Source organism: Dendrobium catenatum, unplaced genomic scaffold, assembly GCF_001605985.2.
Source record: "Dendrobium catenatum unplaced genomic scaffold, ASM160598v2 original_scaffold_76759, whole genome shotgun sequence".
Classification (NCBI taxonomy): Eukaryota; Viridiplantae; Streptophyta; class Magnoliopsida; order Asparagales; family Orchidaceae; genus Dendrobium; species Dendrobium catenatum.
This window is the reverse complement of record NW_021395205.1, coordinates 49344-56944: the sequence shown is the minus strand read 5'-3', so window position 1 is coordinate 56944 and position 7601 is coordinate 49344. Positions and strand designations below refer to the sequence as shown.

Here is a 7601-nt window from a genome sequence, read left to right as displayed (position 1 = left end):
AAATAGGAGAATAAGAGAAAGAAGAAGGGGTGGAAGAGGTAGATGAAGAAGAGGATCTACCTCACCATAAACTTGCAAAAGAAGGTTCGGATGGTCGGACTGGCATGGAGGAGGAAGAGTCGCTGATTAAAATGATGAGGCCATGGCAAACAATGTGAACGAGGAGCGGGTAGGGCTACCAAACTCAAGTTATATATAACAGGGGGAAGCAAAATATATGATAAATGTTTTGTATTATTATTATTATTATTATTATGAAGGGGGTTTGTGCCCCTATAGGGCCCCTTTTATTCATACCTCCATCCACTATTTCAAATAGACCTTGCAAGATACCACATAGAGAAGCATGACCAGTAAAGGCAGTCTACCTATTTTCTCCTCATGTTTAGCAAGATATATTAACCCCATTAACATAGTGTTAGATAATGTGAATGGTAAAATTTAAGTGTTAAATGTATAAATATTAGTGTTTTTGTGTGTTATGTATGTAAACCCTCCCAAAAACGAAGAAAAAATATGTTTATTATTATTTTTAAAGAGTCGAAGACTTTCCTTTGATCTAGGATGATTGATTAATGATAATCTTCTTAATCTAATGGATCAAAAAGTATTAAGGAATTAGGAAGGCACTATTTATGATCAAATTTTCTTATGATTATAATTCACTTCACACAATATGCAAAATTAAATAGACATACATACACACATATTTACATACATACATACATACATATATAAAGTTTAATAACCTTAGCATTCAAAACTTCAGAAGAAAACTCTTAATATAAGATTCCCGACCACTATTAGATTGATAAGAAGGGATTCCATCTAGTTGAGAACTGATGTCAACACAATCATTTTTCAAGAGTAGGGTCTATTTATTTTAACTTTGATTATAATATATTTATATGTTACTCATCATCATGAAAATTTATTGGACAAGCTTTGCTTGGCTTTGGAATAATATGCTCATTGAGCTCAATTGATTTAAAGGGCGCGCCCGCCTTTGGGATATTTGTTTTTATTTTTGAATGAGAGAAATTTTATTGACTAATATCCAGTGAGAGATCATAAGTTAATAGTATGACTCTTTGGGATAAAATTTTTCATGTGCTATTGTCTAGGTTTTGTTTCGGACAGCTTTCTTATTGCTTTCTAAAATGGCTTTATAGCACAAAAATTTTGTACTAGAAAGTTGCTTTTAAAAGTAGTAAGAAAACTTGTTCCAAACAAAGCCTAAATCACATTAAACCATATACATTAAAATATGTGTATTTCACACGGGGAAGTTAATTTCAATGATATTTTTATGTGATTTAAAAATCTGAGTGTTATATAAATAAATATGAATATTTAACTATTTAATAGATACATAAATCCTTTCTGAAATTTTATTCATAATTATTATTAATACATTTAAATAGTTGTATTTTTTTTACTGTGTAAGTCATGCTAATAATATTCATACACACATGTTTGCAAAAAAAAAAAATGATTAAAAGATAAATTTAGGCCATAAATTTACTCTCTTTTTTTCTTTAAAAAAAAAGAGAGAGAGACCCAATGAGCCGCGGCCCAAGGTCATCCTCGTCTGCTCGTCTCGGTTGGTGAACGAGGGAAGCTACAGAAGAAAGCCCTTGCAATCCCCGTTCATCGTCGTTTCCTCGGTCATTGGACATCGTCGGTGATCGCACTGTTGTCGTAACTTCCTCTTTCTCCTTTTCGCCTCAACTGCAATCATCGTGCGCTGCATTGTTGATTCTGGAAGTAACTGGAGTCTCTGCCGCTACAGGTTAGTGACGTAAAATCGCTCTTTGTATTTCTTCTACTGTCTTCTTACTCTTCCTCGGTGTCACCCATGGATGTTTACAGACATTTAATTTTGGTGCTTTCCTGCTCCTAAACCATATACAATTAGGGGTGGGGGTGAGGTAGTAGGGGGAGTAGAGCTAGGGATGGAGAGCCTTAACCTGTTTGGAATACATTATTTATGATTTAGATTATCTTGATTTTAGGGTTTACAATGCACCGTGTGTTGAAACCTAAAGATTTCAAAATCATGATAAAAACGCCATTCACTATTGATGTACGGTGATTCATGCTTGTTAATGGGTAAATTAGTAAATATAACCTTCTATCCTCCTTTTTATGGGGGACCTCTTGGAAATTGAAATAGGAAGCACTCACCTTGCTATATATTGTTTTTGTGAATCATACTAATTTCAATCTCCCCATCTTGAGTAATTCTAAAGAATTTTCATACTAATTACTCATTACTTGATGCGAATGTTATTAAAACTTCAATGCCACTAATGTTAAAAATGCATTTGAGATTATGAAATTGTTAATAGTAATTTAAGTATTTTAAGAAAGTATTATTGGTAAATTTTCTTATATAGAACTTGAAATTAACTTGTAATTGGTTTAATTGTGGCTGTTTATGCATAGGTATATGCCATAATGTTGGCTTAGTTATATCTCATTCTAATTAGCCTTATAAATGGGTTTGATATTCCAAGTTAACATTATTGAGAGGGGGCAACGAATTTCTTAGGTTGTTGTCTTGTTGATAACCTTTTTAGTAATATCCAAGATTATCATGAGAGTCAACATGATAATGTAGTTAATTGATAGTTATATGTGGTTAAATTCACTCACTCATGATTTATTATTATTATGACAAGTAATTGGTTGTTTCTAACCTATATTATATAAGATATGCTACTACAGATCTTTTATTGTATTCATGCATGTTTTCTTATACGAAGATGATAGTTCACTTGAGTTATATTACTATTATTGATGATATATTCATCATGATATTCATATCTTTTTATCTTGCATCTTGTATGCTCCAATTCTTTGGTGCTTATGTCTCAGCAAATTATTTCACCCATTATGTTTATTCTTGCAAACTCCCTCATGTTGATTCTATTGTTTTAGTTAACTGGTTGGACAATCTTGAGGATACAAATGCTTGTATCTTTCCTCTTGATTATGGTGTGATTAGTATGTATGGTTGTTGCTTTGATGAAATAATGGTTTTATATCTCTTCTTCAGTGAATTCCTATATTGTTAAGGTTCTTTGTATTTGGATAAATTGGAAGATTGATTAGATTGATATGCCCTGATCTTTAATATTGGTGAATACGAATTAATTAAATGCGTATATTATTTTATATCATATTTAGCTTAAATTGACTAACAAACTCACCATGCTTGTGAAACTATAGAAATCTTATTATCACAATTTTTTGTGGGAAAAGCTTGACTAATAATATGATTTTAATCACAATATTGAAATTCTTCTTAGTGAAGGAGTTAACACTAAAAAATAATAAACATTTTGTAATAGTAGGCTTCAAATTTTACTGTTCCTAAAGTTGAGGAGATATGTTTAATGATAGAAGATGATTGAGAGTTTGAAGATAACCTAGCAGAGGAAATCCATTATGAACTTATCACAACATAGCTTAATAAGGTTTTGATAGCCTCACTTATTTCTTAAATATTGGTCGAAGAGTTCATAGCTAAAAAATAATTTCTTCTCATCCATGAGGAGAATACATTGAATAAGGGCTATCCAAAAAAGAACCTGCTAGGCTGTTGACATTTGTTGAATCATTAACAATAAAGTTGATAGATTGTACCTTAAATCATCTTCTTTCATAAAGATGTGAGAATTAATGAAGAGTGAGAATTAAGGGTAAAAAATGAGAATTCAAACAGCCATCATAAGATACTACAGTTGGTCATAGTGCAGATGATGGTGTTATTTTATTATGTGTTGAGTTTAGGACTTTCAAATGAAAGTTCTGTTTACTACGGCATTGCAAAATAAGCAGAGAATATTAGTGCCAACTAAATAGAATTGCATGTTGATGTTCTCAAAGACAAGGGAGTAATATAAGGCGAGAATCATTATTATCTATTGTAGCCATGAAGAATTGTAGAAAGTGAAGAAAAACGAGGAGAATTGTACATAGTGATATAAGGCGGAAATAGTCCTTGTTCTTTATTGCATCTACTAACTTGGCAATAGATATATGCAAGGGTATTTGAATGATAGCTCATGCGAGTATTGGCGACTTGTTTCTAATTGATAATCACATTGATGAGCAATTAAACTGAACTTATCATTCATGGTGATGAGGTATATGGCGATGGCGAGTTTGATGGTAAGTTATTATTTTGCCTAGGTCAACTTTACCTCAATTTCTATTATGATGGCATTGATGCTGAAGTGATGTCACCTCATAATTGTATTATGTTAGGAAACACTGGAAGATCTCAAGCGAAACCTAATGATTTTGACAAAAACAGCGAGAACGATCAATCAATCCACAGGAAAAAAATTAGAAAAGCAATAATTTTTATTAGAATAATCAAACTAACGGAAGGAAAATAACAAGATACAATTGATCATCTATTTGAGAGGAGGATCTATCGCTCCAGAATCTCTAGACACCGCTAGAGCCCAAAAATCTAAACCTACGAGATCTCAAATTTCAGCCAAAATCAAGATGCCCTAACCCTAGGAAAATAAACTATTTAATGCATACAATTCAAAAGGAAATCTCTAAACAACCCCTACTTTGAAATTTTCCTCTCAACTCCCTCAAAAATCCTTCCTAAATAGCTTCCTTGGACCCGGTGGCTTGAGCGACACATACAGGAGAGACAAAACTTTCGCCTCTGTTCCGCCTGTGGGCTGCGTGAGCCTTAAGGACCGGCTGGACCGGTCTAACAATACTCCCCTCCCAAAGTGTCACCTTATCCTCATGGTAGAATGAAGGAAATTGCTGCTAAAGTACTTAATCAATAACACTGGACTGAAAAATGGATTGATATTGGGTTGAATGATCCCTGCTTCCAACATCTCCTTAATCAATTTTTCAATCTCATCCTTCGATTTGGGGATGATGATATAAATGAACACTGAGAGGTGAAACTACTTCCTTCAAGATGATAGCATGCTCGTGTTCTCGCGGAGAGGCAACCCCTGAGGCGGCTGAAAAACCTCACTGAACTATTGAATCAATGGTTGTATTGAAAAAGGAAGGTACCTGCCCTCCTCTAATATGATCCCCTCCAGCCTATGTAGTTCCATCAGATAACCTTCTCCCGCCTCCTATATGCTTCTCACCTTGGTTTTAAGTGATATCATGACGTTGGTGAGCCTTGAATCTCTCCTGATCACTACCCTTTTTCCTTCCACGATCAGCTTCATCGTCAATGCTCCCCAGTTGACCTTGGTGTCCTCGAAGGTTTGTAGCCACTTCATCCCTAGGATGACACCAGTTCTCCTTAACTCCAATGGGAGAAAATCCTCCCTTACCTGAACCCCATGTATGATCAACACAACTCCCCTACAAATCTTCTGAGCCATCTCTCATCTTCCCTGTACTCATCATCACTCCATAACACACTATATCCACCAATGTCACCCCCAATTGGTCCACGACCTGGTTGTAGATGAAATTATGGGTAACCCCACTGTCAATCAACACCACCACCTCCCTGTATGCTATTTTCCCACTTTACTTTCATGGTATGATTCAAAGTGAATCCCACCACTGAATTTAGAGAGACCTCCATCACGTCCAGATGTAGCTTGTCTTCTCTCTCTCTCTCTCTCTCTCTCTCTCTCTCTCTCTCTCTCATGTCCCTCAGTTTCCTCGTCATCACAGACGGTGAGAACCTGAAGAGTTTAATCCTTACACTTGTGCCCTGGAGTATACTTCTAATCACATTTAAAGCATAGTCTCTTCGCCCTCTTCTCCTGCATCTCTCTCTCCGTCAGTCTTTTGAAGTTCCCCCCAATTCCTCCTCATGTTGGATTTTCCTTGGGAGTCTCATTAATGTTGCCTGACTCAGGCCCCTTGGTGAAAAATTATCATGTTATTTTAAACTTTGAAATAACTGGGACCTCCCTAAGTTTGAAGATGCCCAAATAATTCTGTCTTCCAACAGCTTTTAGATCAAACGAGTATATTGATGATACGATTAATTGGATGACAAGCAATGCATTGTTCGACCAATTAGCTACGTTCCTTCATCAACCGTATTATTTTGTTTGTTAGTCTAGTGAATTTGACATTCCTTGAGTACCCTTAAAATTTAATTACCACAAACATTTTTGTCCATGTTAATGCTATGCTGGGAATTTACTGTTAAGTGAAGGTAGGTTAGCAAAATAGTGTCGGGAATATGAATGAATATATTAAAAATATATACAATTCGTTATGATATTATTATTATAACAAAATAAGAATTTTAATCTGCAATATTTAAAGCTAGGCATTACTTACCATACATAAGGAGTTAAGTTTTTTAAATAAAAGCATATACGACATGAATAAAGTAGAGATTTCCCATTGTCCTTTACATTGATAATGCCCTACATGATTTAAAGAAATTTGCTTTGCATTGATTCATTAAGGACTTAATTCTTTACATTCTACATTCAATATATGGCAAGCGATTGGTGCGTGGACTAAAACTCTTATATTAGTGGGGAATATAATGATTGAAGCATGTGCTCATCCTATTGTCCAATGCTTTAAACGCTGATGGTCACTTAAAAAGTTTACCTTTGACATATAACTGTTGGAACAGTTAAACTTCCCTTCTAAGTGTTCTCTCCACTAGAGAATTGTCCAACCACATTTCTCTCTGCAACTTGGCACCTATGAATGGCCATGGGACCCACCTCAAACCAAATATTATTAAAACAAGTGCATCCTAATAGTTGTAAGGGCTTTAAATGCTCTAAGTGCTCATAGCATGGTCGAAATCCATATACTAGTTTACTTCTAGAATTCTGCCGAACTTGCATTCCATGTATCACCATCACATTGGACTAAAAGATGTTTAATTACATTGGTTGGTCAGTAGAACAGTCCTGTGTCATAAACTTCATCAGCCTTTCCAAACGTTGTTATTCTTTTCATTATTTTTTTTCTACAATATTATCAGAAATCATTGCTAATCATAGAATATTATCGCCTGGATCTGCTAACAGGATGGCTTTATAGAGTCTACCAAGCAGGGAGATCTTCCTGTCGCATCCCTATTGGACCTTCTTAATGAGTCGTCAATTGGGACAGTAATATTACTGGCCGTTATTTTTGTATATTTTTACAGAAAAAAACAAATAAAAGAGATAATTTTGGATCATCTGTGCTTTTCTCCAATCACATCTTTTTGTAAATTTGATTAGGGCTTCGTTTGAGACAGATTTTTTATTATTTTTTAAAATAGTTTTTTAGTACACAAATTTTTTGTACTAAAAAACTGTTTTATAAAGCATTAGGAAAGCCGTCCCAAACTAAGGTTAAGGCTTGATCACTTAATTTAGCTTAAATTTAATTTTTATTAATACTTCATCCAGAATGTTTTATCTTCGTTATGGGTTATCATTTTAGCATGCATGGAATGGCTATCACCAATTATTAAGATGATTCCATAGTTGAATTTGTGAAATGATAATATAAAAAAATAGTTTATCATTTCAAAGATGAGAAAGCTTCTCAAATAAATCTCAAGATCAGGTACTTAGACTTTAGGAGGTTCTATAATTATTAATTAAAAGATTAAT

General features: G+C 34.2%; 1 long non-coding RNA gene across 1 annotated transcript; it reads left to right on the top strand.

The window, feature by feature from the left end:
- The first annotated feature begins 1558 nt into the window (after window positions 1-1558).
- On the top strand, window positions 1559-7180 carry LOC114578571. Its single transcript, XR_003699569.1, has 2 exons — window positions 1559-1792; window positions 7026-7180. It is a non-coding gene; the product is annotated as an uncharacterized LOC114578571 (long non-coding RNA).
- Window positions 7181-7601: the final 421 nt, after the last annotated feature.